Source organism: Hemitrygon akajei, chromosome 21 (assembly GCF_048418815.1).
Source record: "Hemitrygon akajei chromosome 21, sHemAka1.3, whole genome shotgun sequence".
Taxonomy (NCBI): Eukaryota; Metazoa; Chordata; class Chondrichthyes; order Myliobatiformes; family Dasyatidae; genus Hemitrygon; species Hemitrygon akajei.
Window position 1 is genome coordinate 70,860,929 of NC_133144.1, and position 23,400 is coordinate 70,884,328.

Sequence of the window (23,400 nt, forward strand, 5' to 3'; positions counted from 1 at the left end):
ATGGGGACAGGAGATGTTCTGGAGATTTGGAGGGTTGCAGATGTTGTTCCCTTATTCAAGAAAGGGAGTAGAGATAGCCCAGGAAATTGTAGACCAGCGAGTTACTTCAGTGGCTGGTAAGTTGATGGAAAAGATTTTGAGAGGCAGGCTTTAGGCACAGTTTTAAGGAGCTTGGAAGTAGGTACAGAGGAGATGTCAGAGGTAAGTTTTTTTATGCAGAGAGTGGTGAGTGTATGGAATAGTCTGCCAGTGATGGTGGTGGAGGTGGATATGATAGAGTCTTTTAAGAGACTCCTAGATAGGTACATGGAGCTTGGAAAAATAGAGGGCTATGGGTAACCCTAGGTAATTTCTAAAGTAAGTACATGTTCAGCACAGCATTGTGGGCTGAAGGGCCTGTATTGTGCTGTAGGTTTTCTATGGTTCTATTTTCTATGTTTCTAACCCAAGTGTGGCCTTATCCCAGCAGCGGAGGAGGCCATGGATGGACATAGAATTAAATACAATTTTCTATAACTGCTTTCAGCTATAATTCTCATGTTGTTTACAGTGTGTACCAATTTATAGTTCCTGATTTCCTATACATGTTTCTGTGAGAAAGGAAACATCCTCTAGAGTATGAGGAACTGAAAAATCTTACATAATTTCTAAGAGGCAAACCACAGTGGGGAATACCAAAGCAGAAGAATCTCAAGATGGGTTATATTTTATACAATAAAATTTCGCAATTTGGAATATTTAAACTACATTTTAACATGTATTTCAAAAGACCTCAGCCATGAATGCATAAGAATTTGGTGACATCATAGTGCATCTTTGAAAGATCAGAAAAGATGGAGGAAAACAGTGTTGGCATCCAAGTTTGAATTGAGATTTAAAACATATGCCTTGCCAAATCACTTGTTTACTCATGTGCCAAATGAAGTACATTTACATGTAAGTTCTAGCTTTCTCTAAAAGAAACTGGTTTGCAGTATCCTCTGAATATCTAGCATATTTCACCACTTTTGACCAGTTCTTGCAATGGGAGGGCATGCATATAACAAACTTAATGAAGCGGGTAGTCAGGCTCTATTTTTGTTATATTTGCCTGAACATTTGGAAAACTTCTTGTCCTTTGAATTGGGTCATGTGTGCTTTTTTCACATGTAACAAAGGAAAAGGCAATTCATAATTGGGTGTTGAACTAGATTTGATTAGGAAGCTTAAGGTAAAGGAATCCTTCGGAGACAGTCATCTTTGACGTGGATAGGCTTTTTCCATTGAGATTAGCGGAGATTCAAACAAGAGGACATGAGTTGAGAGTTAGGGGGCAAAAGTTTAAGGGTAACACGAGGGGGAATTTCTTTACTCAAAGAGTGGTAGCTGTGTGGAATAAGCTTCCAGTAGAAGTAGTAGAGGCAGGTTCGGTATTGTCATTTAAAGTAAAATTGGATAGGTACACGGACAGGATAGGAATGGAGGGTTATGGGCTGAGTGCGGGTCAGTGGGACTAAGTGAGAGTAAGTATTCAGCACGGGCTAGAAGGGCCGAGATGGTCTGTTTCCATGCTGTAATTGTTATATGGTTATATGGTTAATATAATAGAATTCACCCTGTAGTTTGAAAGGTATCGGTGTTAAAATTGAGTAATGTAATTGTAAATGCATGAAAAGAGGAGCTAACCAAAGTTGATTGGAAGGAACACTAGCAGGGATGATGGCAGAGAGCAATGGCTGGAGTTCCCGGGAACAATTTGGAAGATGCAGGATCGGTTCATTCCAAAGAAAAAGCATTCTGAAAGGTGGATAAGACAGCCATAGCCAACAAGGGAAGTAAATGGCAGCATAAAAACAAAAGAACATAAGAACATAAAAAATAGGAGCAGGAGTAGGCCATCTGGCCCATCGAGCCTGCCCCACCATTCAATAAGATCATGGCTGATCTGTCCATAAACTCAACTCCATCTACCTGCTTTTTCTCCATAACCCTGAATTCACTTACTATGTAAAAACCTATTTAACTGTTTCTTAAATACATTTAGTGAAGAAACCTCAACTGCTTCCCTGGACAGAGAGTTTCACAAATTCACCACTCTCTGGGGAAAAATAGTTTCTCCTCATCTCCGTCCTAAATCTCTTCCCCTGAATCTTGAGGCAATGTCCCCTAGTTCTAGTCTCACCTACCAATGGAAACAACTTTCCTACTTCTATCTTATCTACCTCCTTCAAAATTTTGTATGTTTCTACAAGATCCCCTTTCACTCTTGTAAACTCCAGAGAGTTTAGTCCCAGGCGACTCAATCTCTCCTCATAGGTTAACCCCTTCATCCCTGGAATCAACCTGGTGAACCTCCTCTGCACTGCCTCCAAAGCCAGTATATTCTTCCTTAAGTATGGAGACCAGAACTGTACTCCAGGTGCAGCCTCACCAGTACCCTGTATACTTGCAGCATGACCTCCCTGCTCTTGAATTCAATCCACCTACCTTTGTAGCAATGAAGGCCAACATTCTGTTTGCCTTTTTAATAACCTGTTGTACCTGCAAGCCAACTTTTTGTGATTCATACACAAGCACTCCCAAGTCCCTCTGCACAACAGCATGCTGCAATCTTTCACCATTTAAATAATAATCTGCTCTTCTATTATTCCTTCCAAAGTGGATGATCTCGCATTTACCGACATTGTATTCCATCTGCCAGACCTTGACCCACTCACTTAACCTATCTATATCCCTCTGCAGACCCATTTATACCAACTCTCTGCCTTCTATTGGTTAACCAATCCATTATCCATGCCAATACACTTACTCTGACTCCATGCATCTGTATCTTATTTATAAGTCTCTTGTGCGGCACCTTATCGAACGCCTTCTGGAAATCCAAGTATATGGCATCCACCTGTTCCCCTCTATCCACTGCACTCATTATGTCCTCAAAAAACTCCAGTAAATCTGTCAAACAGGACCCGCCCTTTCTGAATCCATGCTGCGTCTGTCTAATGGAACCACTTCTTTCTAAATGTTTCGCTATTTCTTCCTTAGTGACAGCTTCAAGCATTTTCCCGACTACAGATGTTAAGCTAACTGGCCTATAGTTGCCCATCTTTTGCCTGCATCCCTTTTTAAAAAGTGGTGTGACATTTGCTGTCTTCCAATCTGCTGGAACCTGCCCAGAGTCTAGAGAGTTTTGGTAAATGATTACCAATGCATCTACTAAAACCTCCACCAATTCCCTCAGCACCCTGGGATGCATCCCATCAGGACCAGTGGATTCATCTACCTTCAGGCCTGCTAGTTTTCTCATCACTATCTCTTTAGTGACTGTGGTTCTATCGAGGTCCTCACCTCTCATTTCATCCATAACATCATTCTTTGGCATATTAGACGTGTCCTCCACCGTGAAGACTGACACAAAATAGTTGTTCAATGACTCAGCCATTTCCTTATCACCCAATATCAATTTCCCCTTATCGTCTTCCAAGGGACCTACGTTGACTTTAGACACCCTCTTCTGCTTTATATATTTATAAAATCTTTTGCTATCTGTTTTTATATTTTGTACTAATTTCCTTTCATACCCTATCTTCCCTTTCCTTATTTCTTGTTTAGTTGTTCTTTGGTGCTTTTTAAAGTTTTCCCAATCCTCCAGTCTCCCACTACTCTTTGCGACTTTGTACACATGAGCTTTTAATTTAATACTATCTTTTATTTCCTTAGTTATGCAAGGCTGGCTCTCTCCACACTTACTGTTCTTACTTTTGACTGGAATATACTTTTGTTGAACACTGTGAAAAATCTCTTTGAAAGTATTCCACTGTTCCTCAATTGTCCTACCAAATAGCCTGTGCTCCCAATCCACATCAGCCAACTCCTCCCTCATCCTGTTGTAGTCTCCCTTGTTGAAGCATAATACACTAGTTGTAGACCTAACTATTTCATCCTCCATCTGTATGCGAAATTCAGTCATACTATGATCACTCTTTCCAAGAGGATCCCTGACTACAAGATCGTTAATCTTACCTGTCTCATTGCACAGGACTAGATCTAAGATAGCATTTTCCCTTGTAGATTCACTAACATGCTGCTCACGAAAGCCATCATGGATGCATTCTATGAAGTCCTCCTGAAGACTTCCTTGACCAACCTGATTCACCCAATCTATGTGGAAGTTAAAATCCTTCATGACAACTGCCGTTCCGTTCTTACAAGCCTCAGTTATTTCTTGGTTAATCGCCACTGCCACTGCAATATTTTTATTAGGTGGCCTATAGACAACTCCCACCAGTGATTTTTTTTCCCTTTACTATTCTTAATCTCTACTCAGATGGACTCAGCATTCTGCTCTGCAGAACTTATATCATCTCTCACAATCGCCCTGATCTCATCCTTAATTAAGAGCGCGACCCCACCCCCTTTGCCTTCATGCCTATCTTTCCATATTACCTAATAGCCTTGGATATTTAATTCCCACTGATCTCCAGCTTGCAACCAGGTTTCTTTAATGGCCACTAAATCATATGACTTTGTACTGATCCATGCTACAAGTTCACTAACCTTGTTTCTGATACTACAGGCATTTAGATAAAGTGCCCTTATACTCATTGTCCTTTTAAAATCTAGTGACTTGTGCAATTTTTGCTTTTTACTTTTATGCACTCTATTCTTACTTTTTTTCTTCACTAGCTCTAGCTTTGGTCTCTGTATCACTTCCCTCTTCTTTTCTGTGTGGGTTCCCATCCCCCTGCCATATTAGTTTAAAACCTCCCCAACAGCACTATCAAACAATCTCCCTAGGACATTGATCCCGGCCCTGCCCAGATGTAGACTGTCCGGATGGTACTGGTCCCACCTCCCCCAGAGGCAGTTCCAATGCCCCAAGAATCTGAAACCCTCCCTCCTGTATCTCCGCTCAAGCCACATATTCATTCTAGCTATCCTGCTATTCCAACTCTGGCTAGCATGTGGCACCGGTAATAATCCTGAGATCATTACCTTTGAAGTCCTACTCTTTAATTTATCTCCTAGCTCCCTAAATTCAGCTTGTAGGACCTCATCCTGCTTTCTTCCTATATCGTTAGTACCTACATGCACCACAACAGCTGGTTGTTCACCCTCCCCATTCAGAGTGCTCTGCAGCCTCTCCGAGACATCTCTGACCCTTGCACCTGGGAGGCAACACACCATACGGGAGTCCTGTTTGCTGCCACAGAAGCTCCTCTCTATTCCACTTACTGTGGAATCCCCTACCACAACAGCTCCGCCACTCTTTTTCTTGCCCTCTTGCGCAGCAGAGCCACCCACGCTGCCATGATCCTGGCTACTGCTGGCTTCACCTGATGAGCCATCTCCTCCAACACTCTCAAAAGCGGTATATCTGCTTTGGAGGGAGATGACCACAAGATACTCCTGTACTACCTTCCTGCTACTACTTTTCCTGTTAGTCACCCATTCCCTATCTTTCCTTAGATCCTCAAGAGAGAGTGCAAACAATCCTAGGTGCCATGGTCCACAATGTTTCTGAATGCATCCACAATTTCCTGGAAAGGGAAGTTGAGCAGCCAAAGGTACCAACAACATGTAGAACAAGGGAGGAGATCCTGAAAACAGAACACAGGGAGTTAGGAAGGAAGCTGTGAAGCAGGACCTCAAGGGTAGTAATTTTGGGATTGTTGCCTATGCAATGTGATAGTGAGGATAGGAATAGAAAGAGGTGGCAGATAAATGTGTGGCTGAAGAATTGGAGCAGGGGGCAGGGATTCAGATCTCTGGATCATTGGGACCTCTTCTGGGACCAGTGTGAGCTGTACAAAAGGGACGGCTTGCACATGATTCTGAGGGGGACCAATATTTTGGTGAGCAGGTTTACTAGAGCAGTTGGGAGTGCTTTAACCTAATATGCAGAGGGATGGGAACCAGAGGATGAGCCAGCAGGTTATCAAGTAGATGATGTGTGTAACATGAATGTAAGGAAGGACAAGCCATTGATTGGGTACAAATCAGACAGAGCAAAGAGGTAAATTGTATCACAGAGGCAAAATTCAAAAGGGCGAAGAATGCAGGATTAAAGGTGCTCTATTTAATTGCGCATAGCATTTGGAATAAGGTGGATGAACTCATGGTGCAATTAGGGATTGGTCGGTATGACATTGTGTGCATCACTGAGATATGGCTGACAGAAGGCCATAGTTGAGACCTTAACATTAAAAGATATGTTTTGTATCAAAAGGACAGGCAGGGAAGCATAAGTGGTGGTGTGGTACTGTTAGTAAAAAATGGAATTACATCTTTAAAAAAAGGTGACATAGGATTAGAGAATGTTGAATCTTTGTGGGTGGAGTTAAGAAACTGCAAGGGTAAAAATCAATTATGGCAATTATATATTGGCCTCTAATTAGTAGCCAAGATGTGGGGTTGAGTTGGCAAAGGGAGCTGGAAAAGGTGCATGATAAGGGTAAAGACACAATTGTAAAGGGGGACTTCAATCAGCAAGGGGATTGGGAAAATCAGGTAGGTGTCACATTGCAAGAGAGGGAATTTGTTGAATACCTAGGAGATGGCATTTTAGAGAAGCTTGTACTTGAGCCTACTCGAGGAAAGGCTATCACAGATTGGGTGTTGTGTAATAACCCAGATCTTAATAGGGAGCTGAATGTAAAGGGACCCTTAGGAGGCAGTGATCATAAAGTAACACTTGCTTGCCTAGCAGCTTAATCTAGAAGGTGATAACCCCCTTGCTCGGCCAAACTTAATAAATCTCATTTGGGTGGATGCTGAGCAATGTGTCCCCTGTGCCAAAACAGAACCCAGAAATAACAAGCAGTACACAATATGCGGTTAAACGATTAAGATTTATAACTCTTACTTTGACTATGTGGTTAGTAGAGAAACAAAATATAAAAGAAAAAGGTGCCAATAATCTTATTAAACAGTCTGTGCAGAAGTCATTGGAGCTCACTCAGCTCGATCGTCTGTACACTGTTCGATTTCCTCTGTGTGTCGCTGACCCCTGGACTCCCACCCAGAGTCCACCCAGTCGGGCAGCCCACCAACTTGCTCAAATCGTGTCTCCTCTCTTCATTCCCCTCATGCCTTCTGGCAAAAGCCCGCAAAACCAACAGCTTTCAGACACACAAGAAAGAATATTTCCCCCATTGGATAGTCACCCGTTATCTCTAGTTATAACCCAAACATTGATGCTACAGAGAAACCATTACCTCATCAGTTAACATTACAGAGAAGCCCTTACAATAATATGCTCAAATTCATATTGCAATTTGAGAAAGAGAAGCACAAGTCAGATTAATCAGTATTGCAATGGAGTAAAGAGAATTAGAGAAGTATGAGAGAGGAGCTTGCCCGGGTGGATGAGAGGAGGAAACTGACGGGGATGACACCAGAGTAGAGATGGCTGAAGTTTATGGGAATAGTTCACAACACATAGGATAGATATGTCCCACAGAAGAAGAAAATCTCAAATGGCAGGGATTGGTAACTGTGGCAGACAAGGAAAATTAGGACTGCATAAAAGCCAAGGAAAGGACATATAAGGCAGTAGATGTGAGTGGAAAGCTGGATGATTGGGAAGCTTTTAAAATCCAACAAAAGGCAACTAAAAATGCTATAAAAAGGGAAAAGATGAAATATGAGGGTAGCCTAGCCAATAATATAAAGCAAGATATCAAATGTTTTTCAGTTATATAAAGAGTAAGAGGGATATGAGAGTCGATTTTGGACCATTGGAAAATGATGCTGATGTGGTAGTAATGGGGGGAAAAAGAAATGACAGATGAACCTAATGGGTACTTTCCATCTGCCTTTACTGTGGAAGACACTAGCTGTGTGCCAGAGGTCCGTGAGTGTCAAAGAGCAGGAGTGGGTGCCATTGCTATTACAAAGGAAAAAGTGCTAGGCAAGCTCAAAGGTGTTAAGGTGGATAAGTCACCTGGACCAGATGGACGACATCCCATAGTCCTGCGAGAGGTTGCTGAAGAGATAACAGATGCATTGGTCCTGATCTTTCAAGAATCACTTGATTCTGATATGGTCCTGGAGGACTGGAAGATTGCAAATGTCACTCCATTCTCTAAGAAGGGAGGAAAGCAAAAGAAAAGAAATTATAGGCTATTTAGCCTAACCTCAGTGGCTGGGAAAGTGTTGGAGTCTAATATTAAGTTTGAGTTTCGGGGTACTTGGAGACTAATGATAAAATAAGTCAGAATCAGCATGGTTTCTGTAAAGGGAAATCTTGCATGATAAATCTGTTAGAATTCTTCAAGGAAGTAAGAAGCATGGAGGGCAGTGGATGGCATTTACTTGAATTTTCAGAAGACATTTCAGAAGATACCACCATGTATGGTGGAATGGCTGACAGGCAAAGGCAGAGAGTAGGAATAAAAGGGGCCTTTTCTGTTTGGCTGCTGGTGACTAGTGGTGTTCCTCAGTGGTAAATATAGGAACCGTTACTTTTCACATTGTTTGTCAATGATTTAGATAACAAAATTGATGGCTTTGTGGCAAAGTTTGTGGATAATACAAAGGTAGGTGGAGGAGTAGGTAGTGCTGAAGAAGCAATGCGATTGCAGCAGGAGTTAAGACAAATTGGAAGAAAGGGCAAAAAAGTGGCAGATGGAATACAGTGCTGGGAAATATATGATAATGCATTTTGGTAAAAGGAACAAAGTGCAGACAATTATCTAATTATCTAGGAGGAAGCTTGAGTGGAAACTCCAGCAGAACAATATGAGAGAGGTCTGGAGTGGGATGAGGACCATCACTGGGTTCCAGCAAACTAGCAACAGAGGAGCTGAAGGCAGTGTGGACAGGGCCAACGAACTTAACCTGTTCTTCAACAGATTTGACACTGTGACCCCTGCCCATCCACCACATGATTCACCTGTTGTCAGCCCCCAACCAACACATACTCCACTCTCCCCTCCTACCCCTCCTCACAGCCCCCCACCCTGCTCTCATGACTACACCCCTCCCCCACCTGAAACTACCAAACAATCCTTCCAGGTGAGGCAACACTTCACTTGTGAGTCTGTTGGGGTAATCTATTGCATCCATTGCTCCCGGTGCGGCCTCCTCTACATCGGCGAGACCCGTCGCAGATTGGGGGACCGCTTCATCGGGCACCTATGCTCCGTCCGCCACAACAGACAGGATCTCCCGTTTACCACTCACTTCAACTCTCCCTCTCATTCCCATTTGGATATGTCCATACATGGCATCCTCTACTGCCATGATGAGGCCAAACTTTGGTTGGAGGAACAACATCTCATATACTGACTGGGTAGTCTCCAGCCCCTTGGTATGAACATCGAATTCTCCAACTTCCGGTAATTCCCTCCCTCTCCCTTCCCCCATCCCATCTTCACTGTCTCCTCTTCTAGCTGCCTATCACCTCTCATGACTCTGCCTTCTTCTACTACCCATAGTGCTTTCCCCTTAGTTTCCTTCTTCACCTCTCCTGCCTATCCACTCCCTGCTTCCCCTCCCCTCCCCCACCCCTTGATCTTTCCTCTGATTGGTTTTCCACTCTCTCCCCACCTTCTTTATAGGGCCCCTGCCCCCTCCTTCTTTAGTCCTAAAGAAGGGTTTCGACCGGAAACGTTGACTGCTTCTTTCAACGGATGCTGCCTGACCTTCTGAGTTCATCCAGCTTTTTTGTATGTCTTGACTGTGAGGGTCATGTTTTTTGACTTCTCCAGTGCATTCAACACCATCCGCCCTGCTCTGCTGGGTGAGAAGCTGACAGTGATGCAGGTGGATGCTTCCCTGGTGTCATGGATCATTGATTACCTGACTGGCAGACCACAGTACGTGCGCTTGCAACACTGTGTGTCAGACAGACTGGTCAGCAGCACTGGGGCTCCACAGGGGACTGTCCTGTCTCCCTTTCTCTTCACCATCTACACCTCAGACTTCAACTACTGCACAGAGTCTTGCCATCTTCAGAAATTTTCTGATGACTCTGCCATAGTTGGATGCATCAGCAAGGAAGATGAGGCTGAGTACAGGGCTACGGTGGGAAACTTTGTCACATGGTGTGAGCAGGATCATCTGCAGCTTAATGTGAAAAAGACTAAGGAGCTGGTGGTGGACCTGAGGAGGGCTAAGGCACCAGTGACCCCTGTTTCCATCCAAGGGGTCAGTGTGGACATGGTGGAGGATTACAAATACCTGGGGATACGAATTGACAATAAACTGGACTGGTCAAAGAACACTGAGGCTGTCTGCAAGAAGGGTCAGAGCCATCTCTACTTCCTGAGGAGACTGAGGTCCTTTAACATCTGCCGGACGATGCTGAGGATGTTCTACGAGTCTGTGGTGGCCAGTGCTATCATGTTTGCTGTTGTGTGCTGGGGCAGCAGGCTGAGGGTAGCAGACACCAACAGAATCAACAAACTCATTTGTAAGGCCAGTGATGTTGTGGGGGTGGAACTGGACTCTCTGACGGTGGTGTCTGAAAAGAGGATGCTGTCCAAGTTGCATGCCATCTTGGACAATGTCTCCCATCCACTCCATAATGTACTGGTTAGGCACAGGAGTACATTCAGCCAGAGACTCATTCCACCAAGATGCAACACTGAGCATCATAGGAAGTCATTCCTGCCTGTGGCCATCAAACTTTACAACTCCTCCCTTGGAGTGTCAGACACCCCGAGCCAATAGGCTGGTCCTGGACTTATTTCCACTTGGCATAATTTACTTATTATTATTTAATTATTTATGGTTTTATACTGCTATATTTCTATACTATTCTTGGTTGGTGCAACTGTAATGAAACCCAATTTCCCTCGGGATCAATAAAGTATGTCTGTCTGTCTGTCTAAATGGGAAGAAGGTTCAAATATCCTGGTGGGGAGGTTTGCTAAGGCTACTGGGGAGAGTTTAAACTAGAATTGTTGGGGAATGGGAACCAAATTGAAGAGACTGGGGAAGAGGAAGCTGGCTCACAAATAGAGAAAGCTAGGAGACAGTGTGTGAGGGAGGATAGGCAGGTGATAGAGAAGGGATGTGCTCAGACAGAAGGTTTGTGATATGTCTATTTTAATGCAAGGAGTGTTGTGAACAAAGCGGATGAGCTTAGAGCATGGATCAGTACTTGGAGATATGATGTGGTGGCCATTACAAAGACTTGGATGGCTCAGGGACAGGAATGGTTACTTCAAGTGCCGGGTTTTAGATGTTTCAGAAAGGACAGAGAGGGAGGCAAAAGAGGTGGGAGCATGTCACTGTTGATCAGAGATTGTGTCAAGGCTGCAGAAAAGCTGGATGCCATGTCTATAGAGTCTCTGTGGGTGGAGGTTAGGAACAGGAAGGGGACATTAACTTTACTGGGTGTTTTTTATAGGCTGCCAAATAGTAACAGGGATATCGAAGAGCAGATAGGGAAACAGATCCTGGAAAGGTGCAATAATAACAGAGTTACCGTGATGGGAAATTTTAATTTCCCAAATATCGATTGGCATCTCCCTAGAGCAAGGGGTTTAGATGGGGTAGAGTTTGTTAGGTGTGTTCAGGAAGGTTTCTTGAAACAATATGTAGATAAGCTTACAAGAGGAGAAGCTGCATTTTGTTGGTATTAGGAAACAAACCTGGTCAGGTGTCAGATCTCTCAATGGGAGAGCATTTTGGAAATAGTGATCATAATTCTATCTCCTTTACAATAGCATTGGAGAGAGAAAGGAACATACAAGTTAGAAAAATGTTTAATTGGAGTAAGGGGAATTATGAGGCTATCAGGCAGGAAACTGGAAACAGATGTTCTCAGGGAAAATTACAGAAGAAATGTGGCAAATGTTCAGGGTATAATTGTGTGGAGTTCTGCATAGGTACGTTCCAATGAGACAGGGAAGTTATGGTAGGGTACAGGATCCGTGGTGTACGAAGGCTGTAACAAATTTAGTCAAGAAGAAAAGAAAAGCTTACAAAAGGTTCAGAGAGCTAGGTAATGTTAGAGATCAAGAGGATTATAAGGCTAACATTGGAATCTCTTCTGGGGAAGGTCTGACCTCTACAAAAAGGACGGGCTACACCTGAACTAGAAAGGGACCAATAGCCTGGCAGGCAGGTTTGCTAGAGCTGTTAGGGAGGGTTTATACTAGTTTGGCAGGGGGGTGGAATCAGAATATGAGTGCAGAGATTAGGGTAGAAGGACAAGGGCATGGAGACTCTTGCTAGATGGAGTAAGTCACATTTTTGGCTCTGCTCCAGTCATTTTTCAATTTCCTAATCACCCCTTTATTATATATATCAAAGTGTCTTTAACATCTTTATATGTTTGAATTCTGAAGTCTAATCGATGGGAATGACTTCCAGAGGAAGAAAGGTATTAGCTGAAGGCAAGGAAACCAGTAATGGAAACAGGAAGAAAGAAGATCAGCCAACACAGCCTCAGCTTACTTTACAAGCTATTTCGAATTTATTGGATGAGAAACTGGATGAAAAACTTGATAAAAGATTTGCTGCATTAGAAGTAATGTTGAAGGAGAATAAAGGTAAACTGAAAGCACTTGAAAAAGAGAACGAAAAACAACAACAGCAAATTTCTGAGCTTACTGAAGTTGGGAAACAGAGAGATTCCAGAATGAATTCTTTTGAAAAGAAATTAAATTCAACTGCTCATACATTGGAGCAGTATAAAGCCAAGATTATCGATTTGGAGAGTCGCAGTTGCAGACAGAATTTGTGAATAATAGGTCTCAATGAAGACGTCGAGAGCGGGGACCTTACTGAATTTTTCTCTAAATTCTTAATGGAAGTTTTTGGTTCGGAGGTTTTTACCTCTCCTCCAGTTCTCAATCGCGTGCATAGGTTGTTAAAATCTAAACCATTGAAAGAGTTAAAACCACGTCACGTAATTCTTTGACTTCACTATGTGAGTACGAAGGAGCACTTAATTCGAATTGCTCATCGTAAAAGAATTATTGAATATCAAAATCTTAAGTTTCGTTTGGTTGAAGATTATTGTCCCAAGGTAATGCAAGAAAGATTGCGTCTTAAAGAGGTGATGTTGGAATTATACCAAAGGAATCTTTGACCGGCTTTGCTGCACCCCACCTGCTTAAGAGTGGTCTTACCCGATAAATCATTTAAATGGTTTAAATCAGTGGCCGATGCAAAACAATTTTTCGAAGAACATTGTTTGAGCTTGGATGTTTAATCAATTTTCTGTTTCTTTATAACCATATAACAATTACAGCACAGAAACAGGCCATCTCGGCCCTTCTAGTCCGGGGCGAAATGTTTGTATACTCTGGGTGTACACACCTTTATGTTTGTATACACTGGGTATATTAGTTAATAATCAGCTTATAGAGTTGGACATTTTAAGTTCGTGGAGTTGTGCCCTTGGACTGATGTTTTAGATATTTTGTTTTGGCTTATGTCTATTCTATATTAAAGTTTTCTTCCTTTTCTTTTATTATTTTACTTTTTAATTTTTAATTGTTCATTTTAGAAAATTATTAAGACTTTGACTTTGTAATTAATTATTATGAAGATTGTGCTCTGCTTTATTTCTTAAGACCTCGGTTTTTAAAATGGACTACAAAAGTTGTTTTTTCACTTAGCTTGTGTTTGGCATTCTTTCGTATTGTTTTGGCTATGGGAGGTTTTCTTTTTTCTTTAAAATCTGGAGACTTGCCATCAAGAGAGATGGTGGTTGGGCGGTTCTTAGATAGTCTCCTGGCTGCCTATTGGCCAGGTTTCATGGCTTTGCAGGAAGGGAGAAGGTCTTTTTTTTAGTTTAGTATTTTTCATTTGGGCTGCCTTGAAACTACAAAAATGTCTGTATTGTCGTAACTTCCAGTTCCTCTTTAAACTTTTTTCCTCTTCCTGGTTCATGAGTTTCCTATGCAACTTGGTTAATCCTTTATATACCATATGGCTTATTTAAGGAAAATGGATAATATTATTAACTTTGTTTCATGGAACACAAATGTTTTGAATCATCCTATTAAATGGAAGAAGATTTTCGAAGTTTTTCATAGATTGAATGCTCAGATTATTTTTGCGTAGGAGACTCATGTGAGGAAGGAGGATAATCAGCATTTTTTTAGGTTTTGGAAGGAACAACAGTTTCACTCAACCTCATTGACCAAAGCAAAAGATGTTTCCATTTTTATAGACCCTTCGATTTCATTCATTCATCATGACACAATTTCAGATCCTTATGGTAAATTTCTATTAATTACTGGTTTACACTATAACCAAAAAGTAGTTTTGGTTAATGCTTATGCACCAAATACAGACTATCCTGAATTCTTTAAGCAGCTATTTATACCTCTTACTAATTTAAATGAATATAGGTTAATAATGAGCGGAGATTTTAATTGCTGTTTGAATCCTATGTTGGATAGGCCTGCGCTCAATCAGGTACTTCCAAACAAATCTGCTACTTTTATTCATTCCTTCTTAGTTGACTCAGGAATTTTAGAAATTTGGAGGTTTTTATATCATAATGATAAAGAGTTCTCTTTCTTTTCTCAAGTTTATCATAACTACTCTAGAATCGATTACTTCTTTATTGATTCTCATTTAGTTTCATCTGTCACTACTTGTGAGTATGATGCAATCGCCATTTCCAATCATGTCCCTTGGAAATTATCAATTAAATTTAGTGATGTGACTTTTAGTACTAGACAATGGTGTTTCAATTCTATTTTGCTTCAGGATTTAAATTTCGTTAGTTTCATTGAAGAACAGATTGCATTTTTCTTTTCATCTAATTCAACGGAAGAAATTTCCAGTGGGATATTATGGGATACCTTTAAAGCATATATCCGTGGACAAATTATTTCATATTCTGCTGGATTGAAAAAAATGAATTAATAGTAAGATACGTACATTGGTTGATAAGATTAAAGAAATTGATAAAAATATTCTATTGTTCCCAATTTGGAGCTTTATAAAGAGAGAGATGAACTTCAGATGTAACATAGCTTGTTATTGACATCTCTGATTGAAAACCAATTACTTAAATCTAGGAGTCAATTTTATATACATGGTGATAAGTCAGATAAATTGTTGGCTAACCAATTGAAAGCTGCTTTGGTGAAACGACAGATTAATAAAGCTCATAGACGGGATGGTATTTTGACGGTTAACCATGATGAAATTAATAAATCTTTTCAAGAATTTTATACTAATTTATATCAATCAGAATTTCCTGATGATCCTACCATAATGCATGAATTTCTAAATGAAATATTCTGAAATTACCAGTTGATGAATGTTTAGCATTAGATGCACCCATTACTGAAGAGGAAATAAAGAAGGCAATTTTTTCAATAAACTCTGGTAAAGCACCTGGCCCAGAAGGATATACAGCTGAATTTAAAAAAAACTTTTTCAGATTTGCTCTCTCCCTGGTTATGTAGAATTTTTTAAAGATGCTTTATTAGTAGGTAAATTACCACAATCCTTTTATGAAGCATCTATTTCTTTAATTCCTAAAAAAGATAAAGATCACACTGAATGTGCATCATACAGGCCTATATCTTTGTTGAAAGTGGATTCTAAAATCTTTTCCAAAATATTAGCAAAGATTAGAGAAGGTATTGCCTCAAATTATTTCTGAGGATCAGAGAGGATTTATTAAAAATTGTTACTCACATTTTAACGTTAGGAGGTTAATGAACATTGTATACTCCATCTAATACTTCAGAATGTGTTATTTTGCTTGATGCCGAGAAGGCATATGATAGACTTAAATGGGAATATTTATTAAATATACTTGAGAAATTTAATTTCAGTTCAAAATTTATATCTTGGATTCAATTGTTGTATCATTCACCCTTGGCCACTGTATTTACCAATAATCAGAGATCCCCCTTTTATTAGGCTTTTTTGAGGTACTAGACAGGGCTGTCCTTTAAGCCCTTCACTATTTGAGATTGCCTTGGAGCCCTTGGCAATTGCTATTCGTGATTCACCTGATATATTTGGCAATACGCCGGGAAATGGGACGCATAAAATATCACTATATGCAGATGACCTGTTATTATATATATCTAACCCAGAGAAATCCATTCCTGCAGTAATAACACTACTTGCTCTGTTTAGTAGTTTTTCTGGTTATAAATTGAATCTTGATAAGAGTGTGCTTTTCCCATTAAATATGCAAGTTCCAATTTATAGACAATCACCATTTAGATTGGTTACTGATTATTTTATTTACTTGGGGGTTAAAATTACTAAGAAGTATAAGGATCTATTTAAAGTTAATTTTTTACCTTTAATTGATCATGTTAAGCAACTGTTTACTAAATGGTCCCCAATGTCCTTATCTTTGATTGGTATAATTAATGTGATTAAGATGTTTATTTTACCTAAATTTCTGTATCTATTTCAGGTGGTATCAATTTTTATTCCCAAATCATTTTTTGATATTATTGATTCTAAAATTTCTTCATATATATGGCAGTATAGAAATCCCAGGTTAAGTAAGAAATATTTACAGAAATCAAAAAAAGAAGGCGGTTTGGCTTTGCCAAATGTTAGATTTTATTATTGGGCAATTAATATTTGATATTTAATGTTTTAGACACAAGAGTTGGATGAAATTCAATCCCCATGATGGATAAACCTCGAGCGGGAGTCTGTACAAGGGTTTTCATTGGTTTCAATTTTAGGAGCTGCGTTTCCCTTTGCAGTTACTAAATTGAATAAACAAATGATAACTCCAATAGTTAAACATACAATATGAATATGGTTTCAATTTCATAAATTTTTTGGATTGAATAAATTTATCCTGTCAAGTCCTATTATATCTAACTTTTTTTTCAATCATTTGGAATTGATCAAGCTTTTTAAATGGAAAACAAAAGGAATAATATGCTTTCATGATTTATTCATGGATGATTGATTTATGTCTTTTGAACAGTTGTCTAATAAATATAATTTGCCTAGATCACACTTTTTCAGATATTTACAGATCAGGAACTTTCTGAATGCTACTTTACCTACCTTTCCAATATCACATCAAATCGAAGTTACGGAAAAAGATTTAGGTTTAAACCCCTATCAGAAGAGTTTAATAGCAATTATTTATGATCTGATTACGAAAATACATCGAGGTACATCTGATAAAATTAAGAATGAGTGGGAAAGAGAACTTCAAATATCTTTATCTACAGAGAAATGGGAGAAAATTCTTAAACTAGTTAATACTTCTTCAATGTGTGTCAGACAAGCTTTGATACAATTTAAGGTTGTTCATAGGGCTCATATGTCCAGGGGTAAGTTAGCTCTTTTTTACTGTCATATAAAACCTGTTTGTGATAGATGTAATTCTGAAGTAGCTTCCTTGACACATATGTTCTGGTCTTGTCCTCTTCTAGGAAAATATTGGAAAGATATTTTTGATATTATTTCAGTAGTTCTGCATGTTAATTTACAGCCTCATCCTATTACTGCAATCTTTGGACTACAGTGATAGACTCCAGTCATTTATCCTCATCAGATTGTTGTTTAATTGATTTTGTGCCATTAATAGCCAGAAGATCCATTTTACTTAAATGGAAAGATTCCAAACCCCCATCACATTTCAATGGCTTTCCCAAACGATAGCATGTCTAAATTTGGAAAAAATTAGGAGTAGTACGATGGACCCTTGGGTTAAATTTGAAGAAACTTGGAGGCCAATTATTCAATATTTTCATATAATGTAGGTTGATCCTTTCTGAATCCTTTTTTTAGTAATTTTTTTTTGTTCATTTATAGAGGAGCGAAGTTAACAACATATTATAATTTTAACCGATAAAATATGGCGGCCCAATCTTTGTTTGTTTCTTTTTAGTTTAGTTTTCTTAGTTTAGGGTTTTTTTCTTTTTAAAAATATCTTTTTCATGGTTAATTACTAAGAGATTGGGAGGCTAAACTCCATTTGTTACTTGAAATATGTGCTTTTACATGTTAACCGTTATTAATGTAATCCCAATCTCTATGTACCATTATCAATATTGTTATGTTTATTAATTTGAAATTTACTAAAAAGATTGAAAAAGAAAGACAAGGGCATGATGTTATGTGTTCTGAGTTGGTGAGGAAGGACAGGCAGGGGACAAAACATAAATGTAGCCAGAGGGGTTGAAATGTGTCTATTTCAACACTAGGGGTATTAGGAATAAAGGGGATGAACTTAGAGTATGGATTAATACGTGGAACTATGATGTTGTGGCTGTTAACGAAACTTGGATGGAAGAAGGGCAGGATTGCCTGATGCAGGTACCGGGGTTTAGGTGTTTTAAAAGGAATAGGATGGGAGGTAGAAAAGTGGGGGGGGGGGGTAAGTAGAATTACTGGTCAGGGATAGTATCACAGCTATAGAAAGGGAGGACGCTGCAGAGGGAGAGTCCACTAAGTCAGTTTGGGTGGAAGTCAGAAATAGGAAGGGATCAATCACTGTGCTGGGAGTAGTCTTTAGGCTCCCAAATAGCCCTCGGGACACCGAGGAGCAGATAAGCAGGCAGATTTTAGAATGGTGCAGGAAATACAGGGTTGAAGTTATGGGTGATTTCAACTTCCCTCATATTGACTGGCACCTCCTGACTGCAAGGGGGATAGATGGAGCTGAGTTTGTCAGGTGTGTTCAAGAAGGATTCTTGTCACAGTATGTGGACTGGCCGATGAGAGGAGCGGCTATACTGGATCTAGTTTTGGGTAATGAACTAGTTAGATGGCAGACCTCTTGGTGGGGGAGTATTTTGGTGAGAGAGATCACAACTCCCTTAGCTTCAGCATAGCTATGGAAAAGGATAAAAACAGACAAAATGGGAAAGTGCTTAACAGGGGAAGGACTGACTATGAAGAGATGAGGCAGGAACTAGCGAGAGTAAATTGTAAATAGATATTCAAGGGTGAAAGCACAGAAGTAATGTGGAGGAAGTTTAGGGACCACTTGTGCTGGGTTCAGGATAGGTTTGTCCCACTGAGGCAAGGAAAAAATGGTTCGAAAAGGGAACCATGGCTGACGAAACACGTGAGGTAACTCATCAACAGGAAGAAAGAAGTAGCTGTTAGATACGTGAAGCAGGAAGTAGGAGGAGCTTATGAGAAATATAGGGTAGCCAGGAAGGAGCTTAAGAAAGGACTTTGGAGAGCTTGAAGGAGGCATGAGAAAGCCTTGGCATGTAGGATTAAGGAGAACCCCAAGGCGTTCTATGCGTATGTGAAGAGCAGAAGGATAACAAGAATGAAGGTGGTGCTGCTAAAGGATAAAGAAGGCAACATGTGCCTGGAGGTGGAGGAGGTTGGGGAGGTCCTAAATGAATACTTTGCTTCAGTATTCACAAGTGGAAAGGACCTTGATCAGGGTGAGGTCGAAATAGAACAAGCCTGTGTGCTGGACAATCTGGAGATTAAGGAAGAAGAAGTGTTGGATCTTCTTAAAAACATCGAGATTGATAAATCCCCAGGGTCGGATGTGATATACCCAGGTTACTGTGGGAAGTGAGAGAAGAGATCATTGAAACAGTAGCTATGATCTTTGAATCCTTTTTGGCTGCAGGGGAGGTGTCGGAGGATTGGAGAATGGCAAATGTAGTACCCTTGTTTAAAAAAGGTAATAGGGAGAATCCTGGGAACTATAGACAGGTGAGTCTTATGTTGGTGGTCTGCAAACTATTGGAAAGGATTCTTAAGAATAGGATCTACGAGCATTTGGAGAAGTATGGTCTACTCAAGGATAGTCAACATGGCTTTGTGAAGGGAAGGTTGTGCCTCACAAACCTAATTGAGTTTTTTGAAGAGGTAACAAAAGAAATTGATGAGGGTAGGGCAGTAGATGTGGTCTACATATATTTTAGAAAGACATTTGACAAGGTTCCCCAAGAGAGACTCATCCAGAAAGTCATGAGGCATGGGATCAGTGGAACCTTGGCTGTTTGGATAAAAAATTAGTTTACAGGAAGAAAGCAGAGGGTAGTAGTGGAAGGAAAGTATTCTGCCTGGAGCTTGGTGACTAGTGGAGTGCTGCAAGGATCTGTCCTGGGACCACTGCACTTTGTGACTTTTATAAATGACCTGGATGAAGAAGCGGAAGGATGACACGAGGATTGGAGGAGGTGTGGATGGAGCTGTAGGTTGTCGAAGGTTATAAGAGGACATAGGATGCAGATTTGGACAGAAAAGTGGCAGATGGAGTTTAATCCAGATAAGTGTGAGGTGACGCATTTTGGTAGGACAAACCAGAAGGCTGAGTACAGGGTTAATGGTCGGTTACTTAAGAGTGTGGATGAACTGAGGGACCTTGGGGTTCAAATCCATACATCCCTCAAGGTCGCTGCACAGGTTGATAGGATAGTTAACAAGGCCTATGGGATGATAGGCTTCATAATAGGGGGATTGAGTTTCAGAGTAGAGAGGTCATGTTGCAACTCTACAAATCTCTGGTGAGACCACACTTAGAGTATTGTGTTCAGTTCTGGTCACCTCCATATAGGAAGGATGTGGAAACTATGGAGAGGATGCAGAAGAGATTTATCAGGATGTTCCCTGGATTGGAAAACAAGTCTTATAAGGCAAGGTTAGCAGCATTGGAACTTTTCTCTTTGGAGCATGAAAGGATAAGAGGGGACTTCATGGAGATCTACAAGATTATGAGAGGCATAGATAAGGTGGATAGCCAGTACGTGTTTCCCAGGGCATGAATAGCAAACACCAGAGAGAATTGGTACAAAGTTAAGGGAGGGAAGCTTAGGGGAGACATCAGGGGCAAGTTTTTTACACAGAGGGTTGTGGGTGTCTGGAATGACTTGCCAGGCATGGTGGAGGCCAAAACATTAGGGTTATTTAAGAGCAAACATGAGGAAATCTGCAGATGCTGGAAATTCAAACAACAACACACACAAAATGCTGGTGGAACACAACAGGCCAAGCAGCATCTATAGGGAGAAGCGCTATCGACGTTTCGGGCCGAGACCCTTCGTCAGGGTTATTTAAGAGCCTTTTGGACAGGTACACGGATGAAAGAAAAATAGAGGGTTACCGGGTAGTGTGGGTTTAGTACTTTTTAAAAGAAATATATGGGTCGGCACAACATCGAGGGCCGAAGGGCCTGTACTGTGCTGTAGTATTCTAGTATCTAATGTCTAATGAAGGAGCTTAAGAAGGAAATTAGGAGAGCCAGAAGGGGCCATGAGAAGAGCAAGAGGATAAAACGTGAAAGAATAAGACCTATCAAGTGTGACAGTGGGAAAGTGTGTTTGGAACTGGAAAAAATAGCAGAGGTACTTAATGAATACTTTGCTTCAGCATTCACTATAGAAAAGTGTCTTGGTGATAGTAGTGATGACTTGCAGTACACTGAAAAGCTTGAGCATGTAGATATTAAGAAAGAGGATGTGCCGGAACCTTTGGAAAGCATCAAGTTGGATAGGTCGCCGGGACTGGATGAGATGTATCCTAGGCTACTGTGGGAGGTGAGGGAGGAGATTGCTGAGCCTCAGGCGATGATCTTTGCATCATCATGGGGACAGGAGAGGTTCTGGAGGATTGGAGGGTTTTGAATGTTGTTCCTTTATTCAGGAAAGGGAGTAGAGATAGCCCAGGGAATTATAGACCAGTGAGTCTTACCTCAGCGGTTGGTAAGTTGATGGTGAAGATCCTGGGAGGCAGGATTTATGAACATTTGGAGAGGTATAATATGATTAGGAATTTTCAGCATGGTTTTGTCAAGGGCAGGTCGTGCTTTATGAGCCTGATTGAACTTTTTTGAGGATTTGGCTAAACAAATTGATGAAGGAAGAGCAGTAGATGGATTTCAGCAAGGCATTTGATAAGGTACCTCATGCAAGGCTTATTGAGAAAGTAAGAAGGCATGGGATCCAAGGGGACATTCCTTTGTGGATCCAGAACGGACTTTCCCACAGAAGGTAAAGAGTGGTTGTAGATGGGTCATATACTGCATGGAGATCGGTCACCAGTGGAGTGCCTCAGGGATCTGTTCTGGGACCCTTACTCTTCATGATTTTTATAAATGACCTGGATGAGGAAGTGGAGGGGTGGGTTAGTAAGTTTGCTGATGACACAAAGTTTGGAGGTGTTGTGGATAGTGTGGAGGGCTGTCAGAGATTACAGTGGGACATTGATAGGATGCAAATCTGGGCTGAGAAGTGGCAGAGGGAGTTCAACCCAGATAAGTGTGAAGTGTTTCATTTTGGTAGGTCAAATATGATTGCAGAATATAGTTTTAATGGTAAGACTCTTGGCAGTGTGGAGGATCAGAGGGATCTTGGGGTCTGAGTCCATGGGACGATCAAAGCAGCTGTGTAGGTTGACTCTGTGGTTAAGAAGGCATATGGTGTATTGGCCTTCATGAATTGTAGAATTGAATTGAGGAGCCGAGAGGTAATGTTACAGCTATATAGGACCCTGGTCAGACCCCACTTGGAGTACTGTGCTCAGTTCTGGTTGCCTCACTACAGGAAGGGTGTGGAAGCCATAGAAAGGGTGTAGAGGAGATTTACAAGGATGTTGCCTGGATTGGGAGCATGCCTTATGAGAACAGTTTGAGTGAACTCGGCCTTTTCTCCTTGGAGCGACGGAGGATGAGAAGTGACCTGATAGAGGTGTATAAGATGATGAGAGGCTTTGGTCATGTGGGTTGTAAGAGGCTTTTTCCTGGGGCTGAAATGGTTGCCACAAGCGGACACAGGTTGAAGGTGCTGGGGAGTAGGTACAGAGGAGATATCAGGGGTAAGTTTTTTACTCAGAGAGTTGTGAGTGTGTGGGAATGGCTGCCAGTAACAGTGGTAGAGGTGGATACGATAGGGTCCTTTAAGAGACTTTTGGATAGATACATGGAGCTTAGAAAAATAGAGGGCTATGGGTAAACCTAGTAATTTCTAAGGTAGGGACATGTTCAGCACAACTTTGTGGGCCGAAGGGCCTGTATCGTTTTGTAGGTTTTCTATGTTTCTAAACATCAGAGGTGCAGAGGGACTAAGGAGTCCCAGAAGGTTAATTTACAAGCCTATGGTAAAGAAGTCAAATGCAATGTTGGCATTTATTTCAAGGGGAATAGAATATAAAAGTAAGGAGATAATGCAAAGGCTTTATTAAATGCTAGACAGGCTGCACTTGGATATTGTCAACAGTTCTGGGCCCCATATCTCAGAAAGGATGTGTTGTCATCGGAGAGAGTCCAGAGGAGGTTCATGAGGATGATTCTGGGAATGAAGGGGGTTAACATAGGGGGAGTGTTAGGCAGCTTTGGGCCAGTATTCACTGGCACTTAGAAGAATGTGGGGGGATCTCATTGAAACCTACTGAATGTTGAAAGGACTAGATAAGGTGGATGTGGAGAGAATGTTTCCTAAGGTGGGGGTATCCAGAACTAGAGAACACAGCCTCAGAATTGAGGGGCAACTTTTTAGAACTGATGTAAGGAGGAACTTTTTTAGTCAGAAAGTA

At 40.9% G+C, this 23,400-nt stretch overlaps 1 protein-coding gene across 3 annotated transcripts in view; it reads right to left on the bottom strand.

Moving 5' to 3' along the window:
- Positions 1–23,400, bottom strand: part of LOC140714435 (salivary plasminogen activator beta-like) — a 125,146-nt gene that overhangs the window by 97,033 nt on the left and 4,713 nt on the right. The window contains exon 2 of one of the 3 annotated variants that reach the window (XM_073025731.1): positions 7,922–8,062. The exons of the other annotated variants lie outside the window; for them this stretch is intronic. The gene's annotated coding sequence lies outside the window, so the exon portion shown is untranslated. The remainder of the gene's footprint in view (positions 1–7,921; positions 8,063–23,400) is intronic. 3 annotated transcript variants of the gene reach the window in all.